Source organism: Lissotriton helveticus, chromosome 1_2, assembly GCF_964261635.1.
Source record: "Lissotriton helveticus chromosome 1_2, aLisHel1.1, whole genome shotgun sequence".
Lineage (NCBI taxonomy): Eukaryota > Metazoa > Chordata > Amphibia > Caudata > Salamandridae > Lissotriton > Lissotriton helveticus.
The window spans coordinates 187073593-187090498 of NC_136058.1; the positions used below are offsets into that span (position 1 = coordinate 187073593).

At 48.6% G+C, this 16906-nt stretch overlaps 1 protein-coding gene across 45 annotated transcripts in view; it reads right to left on the reverse strand.

Moving 5' to 3' along the window:
• Positions 1 to 16906, reverse strand: part of LOC144799531 (uncharacterized) — a 5513712-nt gene that overhangs the window by 1231791 nt on the left and 4265015 nt on the right. The gene's annotated exons all lie outside the window — the stretch shown is intronic.

A 16906-nucleotide genomic window follows, 5' to 3' on the forward strand; every position in this document is an offset into this window, starting at 1 on the left:
GTGAAAATACCTGGATCTACAGACTTTCTACCCAGAAGCCATTTGGCCTTAATGACAGAATAGAACTTTCTTGCTACCTGTAAAAATTGCCTGCTTGAGCAATAGTGGGTTTCCTATGTGAATGTACTGTGATGCATCACTTCTATATTTTCTGTTTTAACATTTGTAAACCACTGCCTTAATCTTACTTTCCAAGTCTTAATTTTCACATCCTTTTACATCCCCCCATCCTTAACCCCCTTCCTTAATCTATTCCCCCCCGACGAGCACATCTCCGTAAAATCATTCTTGTTACCACCGTAACCTAGAGACCCAGTCTCTTTTCACCCTCCATGATCACGTGATCGCGAGTTCATGAACCTGAGTAAACGCGGCAGCCGACATTCGTGTCCTGACCAGCGTTGGTGATCGGAACGCCTTCTTGGCAGAATCCCAGAATCCACACTTCAGGTTAGTCCCGCCACTCGTTATACGAGGACGGTAAACTGCACGCCATTCTGTACTTAACTTTGCCGCACCCCGGCGATAATCTGATGCACCTATATATTTTTTCCCCAGACTCACCTTACCGCCACTTTGAAAACACGTAAGATGACCCTCTTTTCCCATCTCACTGGGACCTCGACTTTTTTTAATGGTGATCCCATAACCTGTCACGTGAATTTGTCCCCTATGCCCCACCTACGCTGTTTGACACACATCATACTTACATGGTACTTTTCTTTTCTATCACAGTATCCTTTCCCTGATGAAGGGGCGCAATATGGCCCCGAAATGCATTGGATGTATTTAAAAAAAAGGGACAGTGTTATGCTCTGAATCCAAGAGTGAAAATTTGCAACAAATGTATAAAATGATAATCTACAAATGAAATTCTACAGTGAATAAAACACTACAAATGATTCACGAAATAGTTTGGAACTCCTGAATGTTTGGGAAGACACATTGAGTGCACATAAGGATGAGACCAGTGGTCCACTGACCTCACATTTTTCTTGTGATAATTCAACGCCGAGGGACACCTGACGTTACTTGTGTGGCACCAACAAACTCACAAACTGTTTGAATATTTAACCAACCCGCTGTGCAGCCGAGCACACTGTGTATATATTGTCATCTGTTTCGCCCCATAAAGAAGATAAGAAAACATTTACCACAGCAGTAAGTCAAGGAAGCCAGTCTGAAAGGGACGGCTCTAAAAGAAAAAAGAGTATGTCAATGGAACCTTTTTTCCATTGGCTGGCCACCGTTTAGCATGAACGGTGACGCCAGCCAATGGAAAAAAGGGGCGGGGCTTAACCTCGCTAGTGAATCGTACTCTAGCTCATTAAATCTCGCCAGCGAGACTGCACATGTGCGCAGCCTATGCTAGCAGAGACCTAACAATTAGCTATTAACAAATTCAGTATTAGCTATTTCGGTAATAGCGAAATCGGTAATAGCGAATTCGCAAGAAATGGGTCGCTCCGGAAGCAGGCTGATAACATCACAACCAGGAAGCCATCCAGCCCATGCTTCATTCAGTGCCCCGAGGAGCTCAGAGGTGGAGGCAGAGCACAGAAGCTGACCTGAGAGACTTCACCCTCACAACCCAGCCACACAACACCTATCCAGGATGGACAACAATGCTGCAAATACATCTGGCACACCCAGGAAGAGAAATTTCACTGATAGGGAACTGGAACACTTCATAGAGGGTGTGTGCAGCAAGCATGATAAACTGTTTGGAAAGTTGTCCCTCAAGGTGCCAGAAGCAGAGAAGCACAAGATATGGCTGCACATAAAGGAGAGGGTAAATGCCGTGGGAGTCACGCACCGCAGCATTGATGACCTGAGAAGAGGTGATATGACTTCAGGAAATGAGCGAAGGAGCGCATTGTAGAAAGGGTGAAGAAAGCAGCTGGCACTGGAGGGGGGCCATCCAGAGTACCCGCCAACACAGCCCTGAAGGACCTCGTTGATCGGACTATTGAGCCAGAGGCAGTCGTGGGAGTCACCCAAATGGACACTTCCGGCGCCGCAACCACACAACAAAGTAAGATGCATGCCTGCGTTAATAAGCTGCATATTGTATACCCATGCACATCCCCTCAGGCTAATCACAGTCTGTTATTGTATTACACATATACCTTGAGATACAAATTGCATCATGGGAGTTGTAGTCATGTTAGCCAAGTGTGCATGTATAATCACCAATGCGCAAGAAAGGAGCCCAGCAGTACAGGTTCAACAGTGTGTCTAAATATGTTATTTATTATGTGACAAGTAGGCTAAATGATAAACAGATAGATTACCAAAATAATATAACAATGCACTGTTTCACACACAGATGCATCTCCGGTGGACTCAGATGACAGCGAGCGCCTCATCAATTCAGAGACACCGGCAGAGACAGATGGAGAGACTCTGCAGGACAGTGAATCCACATCACCACCACCAGCGACAACACCACCACCACCACCGACAACACCACCAGCAGCACCACCAACAAGACGCAGGGCACATGTCCCCGCCCTGCAGGTGATGAAAAGAAAGCCGAGCCCCGAACCGACAAGATTTCCCAGCCAGACACGTGTGACTCTGCCAGCTCCAACACCAGCACATGGCCGAGTCAGACAGCGGCGCAGGTCCATGGGCAGGATTGCTGCGGGATCCGAATAAGCTCAAAATGTCTATGGTGAGGTAGAGTCCCAGATGCTGCGTGTTCAGCACCTGCAAGGGAGACATATGGGCACAATGAACCTCAATATCTCGAAACTGGTCAAACACATGAGCACAATGACAAACGCTGTGCGTCACCTCACCTAACCACAGTAGTAGCAGAGGGGAATCAAGAAATCAACAAGACGCTACAGGAGCTCACCCGTGCCGTCATAGCAGGACAACACAGTGAGTGCAAGAGGCATCGGCAGAGCTTGCTTCGTTCTTCTGCGTCTACTAGGGCCATCACCAAGCTCTGCAACAGCATTGCTGTCTTATCACGCCACTCCGTGTCACTGAGATAGACCTAGGACATTACTGCCGGGATGTAGCAAAGGCCTTAGGCCAGGTGACCAGGGCTGTGGAATATCTAGTGTCTGGGACATTCAGTGCTAGCAAATTGGGAGGGGAGGAGGGCAGTGAGGCGGCATCGAGTGTGAGTAGTGTGTCCGTGCCGGAGACCAGTAGCAGGAGGTGCAGTTTGTACAGCCACAGGCACACATCATGGTGATGTTGAGGAGCTATTAGACAGGAGGCTGGGGGTATGTGGCAAGAGGTGCTAGACATGCAGTCCCGCCTATTTGTCCATGGTGGCGAACCATGGGCCACTGAAATATTGTGATTGCACTCCTGTGCTGTTAACGGATATCTTTATTTTCACAAAGGATTCAATCACCGTCATGTTTTTCTAAATATGAATATTTACTTTGACAAGTGCTCATGTGAATTAAACATTTGCATTCAACAATATTTTGTGATGGCTCATTCTAAACTGTCTCTGAAGTGATGTTGTGTGATGTATGTCCGCCTCCTCTGACCTTAAGCTGTGTTTGGCATGTGTGACTGTTGGTGTTGTGCGGGTGGTCTGATACTGCAGTAGTGGTTCCAGGTCAGCAATTAGGTGCATTATCATGGCACGATTCAGACGGTACTTGTCAAATACTTCATCCTCATTTTGGCCCAGCAATGTAATGCGCACTCTGAATAACCTCTCCTGGATCCTCCTCCTGCGCTGTGCTGCTGCATTTATTCTCATACTCCTATCAAGCACGTAGAGGGCTGCCATTTTGAAAGAATTACGGGGTCTCCAGTGCCATTTTTGAAGGAGGGTTTCTGATTCATTACACCTGTGTTGAACTTTGATTTTTTTTTTTTGTGTTTCATTAACTTTACCTCCTGGTTGAGATTCCCCTTATTCTGCTCATGCTAAAAAGCGATTTTGATGATTTTCGGTATTAGCGAATTTTGATGCATTCATTAGTGATTCTCTGTTTGCTAATCGGTATTGGCAAGTGCAATTGTTGTTTTTGCTATTTTCGATTATTTATTTTGCGATTTGGTAAATTACCGGGGTTTCTTTTAGCGATTCTTCTGTTTTCTGCTATTGGGGTTGATGCATTGGAATATGTGGTTTGGTGCTCGCTAACGGCCTATTTTACCGATTCGCTAATTTAGCGAGGACAATTTTGCTTGATGCATGGGCCAGTATGTAGTTTAGCGCTCGCTAACGGTCTATTTTACCCATTCGCAAATTTAGCAAGGACAATTTTGCTTGATGAATGGGCCAGTAAGTGTGGAGTTTTGAATTCTAAAGATATTCTTTAAAAATCATGCGAATACCCAAAGAACAAGTTACTTACCTTCGGTAACGCTTTTTTCTGGTAGATACAGTATCTGCCTGTGGATTCCTCACCTTGTGAATATCCCCCTTGCGTCAGCAACATTCGGAAATTCTTTTTTGTAGCTTCGCGCCGACGTGGACGACGTCACCGACACAATAATAGGGCCACGCCGGCATGATGACATCAGTTCCGCCCTTTTTTCCGTGCCTTCGAGGCACACGACCGGACCAATGACAGTAGATATATACACAGTATACACAGTACACAAATGTCAAGATAACACACACAGTGTGAAGCAAATGCAGGAAAGCAATTGAAACAAAACATTTCCTTGACAATAAAATATATATATACATTGCATTACAGTAACTCAGGTATAGAAGAGTGGACAACGGGGAGGCGGGTGGGTCAGTGAGGAATCCACAGGCAGATACTGTATCTACCAGAAAAAGCATTGCCGAAGGTAAGTAACTTGTTCTTCTGATAGATACATCTGCCAGTGGATTCCTCACCTTGTGAATAGAGTCACACAGCAGTACCCACTCCCGGAGGAGGGTGTCCACTCTCCTATACCAGGAAATCCTGGAGGACTGAGCGCGCAAAGTGACCGTCCCTCCTCCCCTCAGCATTCAAACAGTAATGCCTCGCAAAAGTGTGGAGGGAGGCCCAAGTAGCTGCCCTACAAATGTCCTCAACAGGTACACCTCTAGACAAAGCACCCTCTAGAGGGTCCTTACCCGCCAAGGAGTAGCAGATCTTGATGCATAGAATAATCCATCTTGAAAGAGTGCGCTTGTGCACTGCTCTTCCTTTCTTGCTGCCAGCAAATCCAACAAAGAGCTGGTCATCCACACGATAGTCTTTAGTCCTATCGAGATAAAAGCTCACCGCCCTCTTAGGGTCCAGACGGTGTAGTCTCTCCTCCTCCTTGGAAGGGTGAGGGGGAGGATAGAAGGTAGGAAGGGTAATAGACTGTCTTAGATGGAAGGGAGTTACCACCTTAGGCAGAAAAGCAGCCCTGCTCCTAAGAACCATTCGTTCAGCATGAATGGGCAAGAATGGGGGCTTTGAACTAAGAGCTTGAAGCTCACTTACCCTCCTTGCCGAGGTAATTTCGACCAGGAAGACTGTCTTAAAAGACAAAAGTCTCATGGGACATTGTGCAAGGGTTCAAAGGGAGAACCCATCAAGTAGGTTAAGACAAGATTTAAGTCCCATTGAGGCACAATTAAGGGAGTAGGAGGGAATTTATTAGTTAGACCCTTCAGAAACCTTAAAACCAGAGGAGATTGGAATAGAGACGGCTGATCCGGCTAACAGAGAAATGCCGACAATGCCGAAAGATAACCCTTGACTGTAACCACAGCAAAACCTTGCTGCACCAAAGAAAGAGCAAACTGTAGTATATCAGACAAACGAGCCTTCAAAGGGTCAACGGATTTCTCTCCACACCAAGAGACAAATTTAGACCATCTGTACGAATAGATAGATTTAGTGGAGTCACGCCTGGCCGAAAGAATGACATCCACCACATCAGGTGGGAGAGAAAAGGAATTCAGGTTGCCCCGTTCAATCTCCAGGCATGAAGGTGTAAGGTCTGGAGGTGGGGGTGTAGAACCTGCCCCTCCATCTGAGAGAGGAGATCTGCCCTGAAAGGGAGACCGAGCGGCGGGCATGAGGAGAGGTGGAGAAGATCTGTGTATCACACCCTTCTTGGCCAATCCGGGGCGATCAATATAACTTGGGCCCGGTCTTGGCGAATCTTCCTCGGAACCCGAGGAATCAAGGGTATGGGAGGAAATGCGTAAAGGAGTTGCGAGTCCCAACTCAACTGAAATGCGTCCCCCAAGGGTCCCTGCATCGGATACTGGAGGCTGCAAAATGACGGGCAGTGAGCATTCTCTCGAGTGGCGAACAGGTCAACCTGAGGAGTCCCCCACGTCCGAAAGACGTGACAAACTACCTCTGGATGAAGCCTCCACTCGTGGTCGGCTGAGAACTGCCGACTAAGACTGTCTGCACGAATGTTCAGAACTCCGGCCAGATGATTTGCCATCAGACAAATCTGATGATCCTGAACCCAGGACCAGAGACGCAGAGCCTCTCTGCAGAGACACTGCGACCCTACTCCTCCCTGCTTGTTGACATACCACATCACGGTGGTGTTGTCCGTCAGGACCTGAACTGACCGACCGCGAAGGGAAGGGAGGAAGGCCTTGAGCGCCAGACGTATCGCCCGCAATTCCAGAAGGTTGATGTGAAGCAACCTTTCCTCTGGAGACCAAAGACCTTTGACCTCCAGATCCCCCAGATGAGCACCCCACCCTAGAGTGGATGCATCGGTTATCACTGTGGCCACAGCTGGAGGCAGTTGAAAAGGCTTCCCCTGCGACAGGTTGCCTTCCACTCCCCACCAAGTCAGATCCGCTGCAGTTTCTCTGGAGATCCTCACAGACTCCCTGAGATCCCCGTTGTGTTGATACCACTGCCTGCGGAGGCACCACTGGAGCGCCCTCATGTGTCAGCGTGCATGGTTGACCAACAGAATGCAGGAAGCCATCAGACCGAGCAGGCGAAGGACCTTCAGGACTGGAATGACCGCTTCATCGTGAAATAAAGGAATCAACTCCTGTATGTCGCAAATCCTTTGATGTGGAGGGAATGCACGACACACAGTTGTGTCCAGTACCGCACCTATGAACAGGTTGCGTTGGGAGGGCACCAGGTGAGATTTGGGTACATTTATCGAAAAACCCAACCTGTGTAACAACTGAGTTGTTTCCTGCAAATGATGGAGCACTATCTCTGGGGATTCGGCTTTGATCAGCCAATCATCCAGATACGGGAACACCGGTATCCCCGATCTTCTGAGATGTGCCGCCACCAAAGCCATCCCCTTGGTGAAAACTCGAGGCGCAGTAGTAAGACCAAATGGTAGGACCACAAACTGGTAGTGCCGTGAACCCACCGTAAAACGGAGATACTTCCTGTGCGACTGCAGGATAGGGATGTGAAAATATGCATCCTGCAAGTCTATTGACACCATCCAGTCTTCTTCCATCAGCGCCTGAAGAACCTGTGCAAGGGTGAGCATCTTGAACTTCTCCTGTTTAAGGTAAAGGTTCAAGATCCTGAGATCCAGGATTGGACGAAGCCTGCCATCCTTCTTGGGTATCAGGAAATACCGGGAGAAGAATCCCTGACCTCTTTCCTGCTCTGGAACCAACTCTATCGCACCCTTTCTTAACAGTGTCTGGACTTCCTCCTGCAGGAGTAACAGATGTTCCTCCGTGCAAAGACCCTAACAAGGACAGCCGCGGTGCGTCCATTGGGGCGTAGGGGCGTAGCCCCACAAGCCCCATGGACGCGCTGCTGCAATAAAACAAACTCGTGACTCTTGTTTAAAAAGTACGAGAGAGTGCCGCCGGGAATCCGGGAAGCACCCAAGTTCTCCAGGAGTGGGGAGTGCAGGGGGGATGGTCTGGTCTGCTGCGCAGCTTGAGTGACAGTCCACGACCAAGTGACGCACTCAGCTTCAGCAGCAGACAGCCAGCCAAGGTTTCTAGCGCGCAAGTGATGCTTGGGGCAGAAACATGCCCGCGCATGCGCATCAGTGTTCCCCCATAGGGGGGTGCTGGTTTAAGCTGGCCGCAGCCCCCGGCTTTACAAAGGCGACACAGGGCAAGCATTCATGAGCCCCCCTAGCCAATCCTGGCGCAGCGCCAGGATTGGCCAGTCACCGCAGGGCAATCCATTATTGGATGCCGCTCGTGGGTGGTGCACACACACTGCATAATGGCCTATCACTGTGTGTGACTTCATGTAGTCATGCAGTGATTGGCCATTTTGCGGTGCGCGGCTGACCTCTCTAGTCTCTACTCGCCATTGTGCATATGAGAGCTAACGAATGCGAGTATTCCTGGCTGAAGGAATTGGGACTGGCCGAGGAAAACCATGGGGTGTATAACGGAGTTTGGGGAGGGAGAGGCCCAGGGACACACCCATCGGGCACCGGAGAGGGTAAGGAAAACAAGAGAATTATTAATTCGGTACTTCTGGCCGTTTTCTCCTTCAACCTTTGAGGTCCATTCACGTCCACATTCAAGAGGGTCTCAAACTAGCCCAAATGTGGTCTCTTAAAGGGCCCGAGGTTGGAATAGAACCAGACAGTCCGGTATTGTTCTGAAGGCCCAACTGCTGGCGAAAAGTTTTAAGAAAGGAACCCAATGGAACGAGGAGACCGTTTCTGAAACCTCGTGCATGAGCGTAATAAAAGCGACTCCCCTTTTATTACTAGAAGCGCGTAAATACATGTTCTACCCAGTGCGATACTGGGTGATTTTTTTGTTGAGGGGGGCTGAAACTGGGGAGTGAATCACTAGTAACAGTTTGTTTTAAATGTTAAATAATGTTTAATTAGGTCTGTAAACTTCTAAAACGAGCACTCGTTTTACACGCGTTAAAAATAAAAACAGGACACCTTTTGGATGAGAATACCGCAGAAAATGTCACAGCATGGATTTTTACAGGCAGGTCTACCAAATTAGCATGCTATTTAGAAGTATTAACTTATTGCTTAAGCAACTTTCCACACACTACGCTTACAATCGAGTTCATGATCTCCGTGTGGGCCGGGGCTGACGGAGATTAATGTGTGGTAAAATACACTAAAATACACATCTACACTACAGTCATGCTGGAAGGACAGATCCATAGAGATGCGAATAGACACGTCCCTGCATAGCGGCACTCTCTAGTCATCCCCAACTTCCAGTCACAATTGGGCACACTGAAGCGAACCAGGACTACAATTATCAGAATGCACTTAATTACGAATGGGCGAGGACGTGGCGTAACAACCGGAGCTGCCGATTTTGTAACGTCACCACTATATGGAAGTGCCAAAAAAGAGGAAAACTCAGAACCTAAGCACTAACTCTTTATAAACATTGTCTCATCCAGTAACTGTAGTTGAGATGCGAATTCTTTTATGTAATTTAAGGGCATTGTAAATTGAAAGCAAATAGATCATGGACTCAGATTTTTGCACTCCGTTACCACCGATGATGTGCTGATGCGAGAGAAGTGCAAACATCTCGAAAGAGCCTGTAAATGAGGCCCGTGGTGTGGGAAGTAGCGCCTTATTCTGAGTGCGACATGGATTGGCACTACTTCAGCATGCATTCAGTCAAAATGTGACAGCAAGAAGTTCCTGAAAATATAGGCTGTCTCTGCGGTGCTACTTGTTTCTGCTACTTTTCACTCCACCCTCATGTTAGTGGTAATACTGAGGGAGTGACCAAGAGGCACCGTGTTAATGCGCTGTCAATAATCTGAGGTAACGGTATAGATGTGTGGTAACCCGATTACCACATATTTTTCCTCTGCATTCCTTTTCTGCTGCCCTCTAAATGAGAGGCGTTCTCAAACAGTAAACCTTAAAATATACAAAAGCCAAACCTGGTGGCTTTGTCAATGCTTGTTTAAGGAGGGCGTTAATCTTTCTGCTGTGCCAATGAGGCTCAAGACTTCCAACAGGCAACATTTAAAGTACAGGTACCATGTCAGAAGATCTAAATGTATATTTTTTATTTGAAAAATACATATTTGCAATAGGGACAGAAGTGTCTTCTTTTAGAAAGGAATACAAGAAAGGTTTAAGCAAGGTGTTTTTATCAAGTAGGGTCCAGGGTAGAGACATACAGGGTTTAAGTGGAATGAAAAACTGGAGGCCGATGTAATTAAGGGTGTGGATTTAAAAAGAAAAGGAAAGCCAACAATCTGTGCTTAGCGTAGTGTGCCGCCCGACTGGTATTTTACTGTTTCTGTCACTGTATCCAGATACATAATGCAACAAGTAGCATCATACCTACAACAGGCCAGGACTATTAGCTGTGGGTTGTTAGTTGCATAAAATAAATAAGCCATACATATAGCTTTGTTTTATGTAATATTGAAAATGTTTCAGTTCTGAAACGATGAGACTTTAAAATAACTATAACGAGTCTCTTTGAAGTTACCTCAAAGGCACTGAAGGGTGGCACTGCTGCAGAGTTAAGATTTTGAGGGTGAGGGGAAAAATGGAGAGCCTGAAAAATGGAGAGCCCTGGCAGGAACCCGGCCCACTTAAAGCCCTGGAGACATACATTGAAACCTACTGTATGGGGAATTTTCACCCTAATCAATCCAACAGTTTTCTGGACGTCCTGCCGTTTTGGCGAGCATGAAAAGTGCTGACAAATCAGTGCACACGTGGAATAAGTAAACAGAACTGGGGTTCACTTCAATCCGAAGAGCGCCTGATCAAATGCAGATGAAAGATGAACAGAGGCAAAATATAATGTCGTTTTCTAGCCAACAGTTTTTGTCAAACCACAGTAAAATTCTGTGAGATTATTGCAAAGTACAGGAGACATGATTGGAGCAAACAAAAAAAAAATATAAATATCGAAAGCCACCTGCACCCGGCTGCAATGAAGGTTCCAAGTTTCTCCTGAGGCGACAAGGTGGCTGCGTGCGGTCTCTCTCGTGTGCGATGGCGGAGTAAAGAACAAGTTACTTACCTTCGGTAACGCTTTTTCTGGTAGATACTATATCTGCCTGTGGATTCCTCACCTTGTGAATATCCCCTTGCGTCAGCAACATTCGGAAATTCTTTTGTAGCCTCGCGCCGACGTGGACTAGGACGTCATAGAGACACGACCTCGCTCGCGACTCCGCTGACGTCACCGACGCCTACAATAGGCCCACGCCGGCGTGATGACATCAGTTCCGCCCTTTTTTCCGTGCCATCGAGGCACACGGACGGACCAATGACAGTAGATATATACACAGTATACACAATACACAATAGTCAAGGCAAAACACACAGTGTAAAGCAAATGCAGGAAAGCAGTTGAAACATTTCCTTGACAACAAAATAATTACATTACAGTAACTCTGGCATAGAAGAGTGGACAACGGGGAGGCGGGTGGGTCAGTGAGGAATCCACAGGCAGATATAGTATCTACCAGAAAAAGCGTTACCGAAGGTAAGTAACTTGTTCTTCTGATAGATACATCTGCCGTGTGGATTCCTCACCTTGTGAATAGAGTCCCACAGCAGTCCCCACTCCTGGAGGAGGGCGTCCACTCTTCTAAACCAGGAAATCCTGGAGGACCGAGCACGCAAAGTGGCCGTCCCTCCTCACCTCGGTATCCAAGCAGTAATGCTTCGCGAAAGTGTGGAGGGAAGACCAAGTTGCCGCTCTACAAATATCCTCTACAGGCACACCTCTAGCCAATGCAGAGGTCGAAGACTTAGCCCTTGTAGAATGAGCCCTTATACCCTCTGGTGGTTCCTTACCGGCCAAAGAGTAGCAGATCTTTATGCAGAGGACGATCCATCTTGACAAGGTTCTTTTATGGACAGCTCTTCCTTTCTTGCAGCCAGCAAACCCAATGAAGAGCTGGTCTTCCAAACGAAAGTCCTTGGATCTGACCAAGTAAAAGGACACCGCCCTCTTAGGGTCCAGACGGTGCAGTCTCTCTTCCTCCTTAGAAGGGTGAGGGGGAGGATAGAAGGTAGGTAAGGTAATGGACTGCCCCAGATGGAAGGGAGTTATCACCTTAGGCAGAAAAGCAGCCCTGGTCCTGAGAACCATTCGATCAGCATGAATGGTCAAGAAAGGGGGCTTATGACTAAGAGCTTGAAGCTCACTTACCCTCCTTGCCGAGGTTATTGCAACGAGGAAGACTGTTTTAAAGGTTAAAAGCCTCATGGGACATTTGTGAAGAGGCTCAAAAGGAGTACCCATTAAAAAAGTCAAGACAAGATTTAAGTCCCACTGAGGCACAATAAAAGGAGAAGGAGGGAACTTATTTATGAGGCCCTTCAAAAATCTTAACACCACAGGAGACTTAAAAAGAGATGGCTGGTCAGGCAAGCAGAGAAAAGCAGACAGCGCAGAAAGATAACCCTTCACTGTGGCAACAGCAAGCCCCTGTTGCGCCAGAGAAAGGGCAAACTGGAGAACATCAGACAAATGGGCTCTCACAGGGTCAATAGACTTTTCCCCACACCACGTGACAAATTTCGACCATCTATAAGAATAAATGGACTTAGTGGAGTCACGCCTGGCTGACAAGATGACATCCACAATGTCAGGCGGAAGGGAAAAGGAATTCAGGTTGCCCCGTTCAATCTCCAGGCATGAAGGTGTAATGTCTGGAGGTGGGGGTGTAGAATCTGCCCCTCCATCTGAGAGAGGAGGTCTGCCCTGAGAGGGAGACGGAGCGGCGGGTGAGAGGAGAGGTGGAGGAGATCTGTATACCACACCCTTCTTGGCCAGTCCGGGGCGACCAATATGACTTGGGCCCGGTCTTGATGAATCTTCCTCAGAACCCGAGGAATCAAAGGTATGGGAGGAAACGCGTAAAGGAGTTGATTTCCCCAACTCAACTGAAACGCGTCCCCCAAAGCTCCTTGCATCGGAAACTGGAGACTGCAGAACGACAGGCAGTGAGCATTCTCGTGAGTGGCGAACAGATCCACCCGAGGAGTTCCCCACATCTGAAAGATGTCGTGAACCACCTCCGGGTGAAGCCTCCACTCGTGGTCGGCAGAGAACTGCCGACTGAGACTGTCTGCACGAACGTTCAACACTCCGGCCAGATGATTTGCCATCAGACAAATCCGATGGTCCTGAACCCAGGACCAGAGGCGCAGAGCCTCTCTGCAGAGACACTGCGACCCCACTCCTCCCTGCTTGTTGACGTACCACATCGCGGTCGTGTTGTCCGTCAGTACTTGAACTGACTGACCGCGAAGGGAAGGGAGGAAGGCCTTGAGCGCCAAACGTATCGCCCGCAATTCTAGAAGGTTGATGTGAAGCAACCTTTCCTCTGGAGACCAAAGCCCTTTGACCTCCAGATCCCCCAGATGAGCACCCCACCCTAGAGTGGATGCATCCGTTATCACTGTGGCCACCGATGGAGGCAGCTGGAAAGGCTTTCCTTGAGAAAGATTGCCTTCCACGCTCCACCAAGACAGATCCGCTGCAGTTTCTCTGGAGATCTTCACTGACTCCCTGAGATCCCCGTTGTGCTGATACCACTGCCTGCGGAGGCACCAGTGGAGTGCCCTCATGTGCCAGCGTGCATGGTTGACCAACAGAATGCAGGAAGCCATCAGACCGAGCAGGCAAAGGACCTTCAGGACTGGAACGACCACTCCATTGTAAAATAAAGGAATCATCTCCTGTATGTCGCGAATCCTTTGAGGGGGAGGGAATGCACGACATACAGTAGTGTCCAGTACCGCACCTATGAACAGGTTGCGCTTGGAGGGCACCAGGTGAGACTTGGGTACATTTATTGAAAAACCCAACCTGTACAACAACTGGGTTGTCTCCTGCAGATGCTGGAGCACTCTCTCTGACGACTCTGCTTTGATCAGCCAGTCGTCCAGATACGGGAATACAGGTATCCCCGATCTTCTGAGATGTGCTGCCACCACCGCCATCACCTTGGTGAAGACTCGAGGCGCAGTAGTAAGTCCAAACGGAAGGACCGCAAACTGGTTGTGCTGCGATCCCACCGTAAACCGGAGATACCTCCTGTGCGACTTCAGGATTGGAATATGAAAATACGCATCCTGCAAGTCGAGTGACACCATCCAGTCTTCTTCCAGCAGAGCCTGAAGAACCTGAGCAAGGGTGAGCATCTTGAATTTCTCCTGCTTCAGATAAAAATTCAAGATCCTGAGATCCAGGATTGGACGAAGTCTGCCATCCTTCTTGGGAATCAGGAAATACCGGGAGTAGCATCCCTGACCCCTTTCCTGCTCTGGGACCACCTCTATCGCACCTTTTCTCAATAGAGTTTGGACTTCCTCCTGGAGGAGTAACAGATGTTCCTCTGAGCAATACCCCTGGCAAGGAGGGTAATTGGGAGGGAATTCCCGAAAGGGAAGGGCATACCCAGTTTCTACGAGATTGAGAACCCAAAGATCTGATGTAACCGATTCCCAATCCCGTAGAAAGTGGGTAAGCCGACCCCCCACTGGGCCTACATGATCCTGAATGGAGGATCTAGGGCTGCTTCTCTGTGGCTGGGGGGTTGGAGGAAGCGGAGGAGGAGGAGGCTTGACGCCCTCGAGGACGTGCCCTCTGTTTTCCCCTGTATGACCTATACAAGGTATTCTGCTGCTGCTGTTGTTGTTGCTGCTGCTGACCTTGTCTATAAGAACGAAAGGACGAGCGGCCAAATCCTCTAAATTTCCTGACCGTAGAGCCTCTGACCTGAAGGCCAAGAGATCTAGCAGTCGCCCTGCTGTCCTTGAATCTCTCCAAGGCTGTATCTGCCTTTCTTCCAAAGAGCCCCTCACCATCGAAAGGCAAATCCAACAAAGCCGACTGCACATCAGCCGAAAAATCAGACGACTTCAACCAGGCTGAGCGCCTCGTGGCAACCGCCGTGCCCATGATCCTTGCCACAGAATCCGTAGTATCAAGCCCACTTTGGATGACCTGACGGGCTGCCGCTTGAGAATCAGACAAAGCTTCCTCAAAGTCTTTTCTGCTATCCTCAGGGACCTTAGGGATTAATGAGCGCATAGAGTCCATAAGAGCATGAATATATCTGCCCATAAGGCAAGTGGCATTAGAAGACTTCAACGCCATACTAGCCAAAGAGAAAGTCTTTTTTGCAATTTGGTCCTGTCTCTTGGCCTCTTTGTCGCCAGGCACCTGTGGAAAAGCACCCACTGATTTTTTAGAACAAGCGGCCTGAATAACCAAACTCTCAGGAGAGGGATGTGAAGATAAAAAAGCAGGATCCTCAGGAGCCACTCTATACCTCCTAGCCACACTTTTTGAAACTGCAGGAGCAGAAAAGGGTTTTTTCCATACCTCCATAATGGGATCTTTCAAAGCATCATTAAACGGTAGTATCGGCTCCACTGCCGAGCTTGGAGAATGGAGAACCTCAGTCAGTAAATTCGACTTAAATTCGACAGTAGGCAATGTCAAACCCAAAAGTCCTGCTGCCTTCTTCATGAAAACATGATGTGGTTGCACATCCCTGGAAGGTGCATCAGGTCCTGAAGGCAAAGACCACTCCGGAGAAAATTCGAGACCACTCGCCTCTGCTAGGTCCTCAAAACAACTCCCATCCAGCTCGCCCTCCTCCACTTCAGAAGAAGACTCATCAACCCTCTGTTCATCAAGAAGACGTTGAGCTTCTCTCCGAGATCTCATTTTAACTCGAAGTGCAGTCGAATCCAACGCCGAATTCGACAGCGTCGGAGCCGACTTCGGAATCGAATCCGAGGGCTTGAAAGGATGCTCCATAGATTTGCTAGGAGTCGGTGACGCCGGAACCGGAGTCGTCGACTTCGGCCGAGCCGGCGTCGATATCGGCGTCGACCTCAGTGGAGCTTGGAACTGCCACAACGGAGTCGGCGCTGGCATATACGGCATAAAAGGTGCCGGAGCATATGAGTGAGGAACACCCAAATTAAAAGCCATGGGACCCATGGGACCCGAAGGTGCTCCAGAGGGGTACCATGATCTCGAGAAGACACCATACATCGCGTTTAAAAACGCAGAGGGGTCCTGACCTGGAGTCGGGAATGGAGAATGCTCAGGCCGATCTCGAGGCAGGTTTGAATCTGTCTCCTCAACAGGATTCGAAACCTCTTCCTCAACAGGAACTCCATCGGTGCCATCTGGAGTCGGAGATGGAGCCGGAGACGGAGCCGGAGTCGGATCCGGAACCGGAGTCGGAGAACGGACCATCGACTCCGAAGGCGAAGCCTCACCTTCTTGATCCGACACTTGCGGAGGAATTACTTTTGACTTCATCCTCTTGGGAGATCTCGGTCTAGAACCAGACTTATCACCTGAATGATGACGGGATCCATGCCTCCTCTTCCTATGTTTTTTATGAGAACCAGAAACGTGATCAGACGAAGACTTCGAGGCCGACGCCTCTCGAGACCTCGACCTGGATCTCGACTTCGATCTCTTCGAGTGCTTCGAGGATCTTTTAACTTTACTCTCCTTTAATTTGGCCACAAGAAGTTTAGATTCTCTTTCGCGAAGAGCCTTCGGATTCATCTTCTGACATGAAGAACATCCCTCCACGTCGTGATCCGAACTCAAGCACCAGATACAGTCCTGGTGGGGGTCCGTAACGGACATCATCTTCCCACATTCTCTACAAGGCTTAAACCCTGTCTTCTTTGTCGACATGACAACGGTAGCAAAGGGTCAGAGAATGGAGAATCGAAGAAATATTAAGTAACAATAAGCTATAAGCTACAGAGTATCCCGAAACCGTTAGCGTCGACGACGCGGAAAAAAGGGAACTGATGTCATCACGCCGGCGTGGGCCTATTGTAGGCGTCGGTGACGTCAGCGGAGTCGCGAGCGAGGTCGTGTCTCTATGACGTCCTACTCCACGTCGGCGCGAGGCTACAAAAGAATTTCCGAATGTTGCTGACGCAAGGGGATATTCACAAGGTGAGGAATCCACACGGCAGATGTATCTATCAGAACTGTGACTACTTTGAAGGTGGCGTAGCTTGGGGGGGGTTCGGGGGG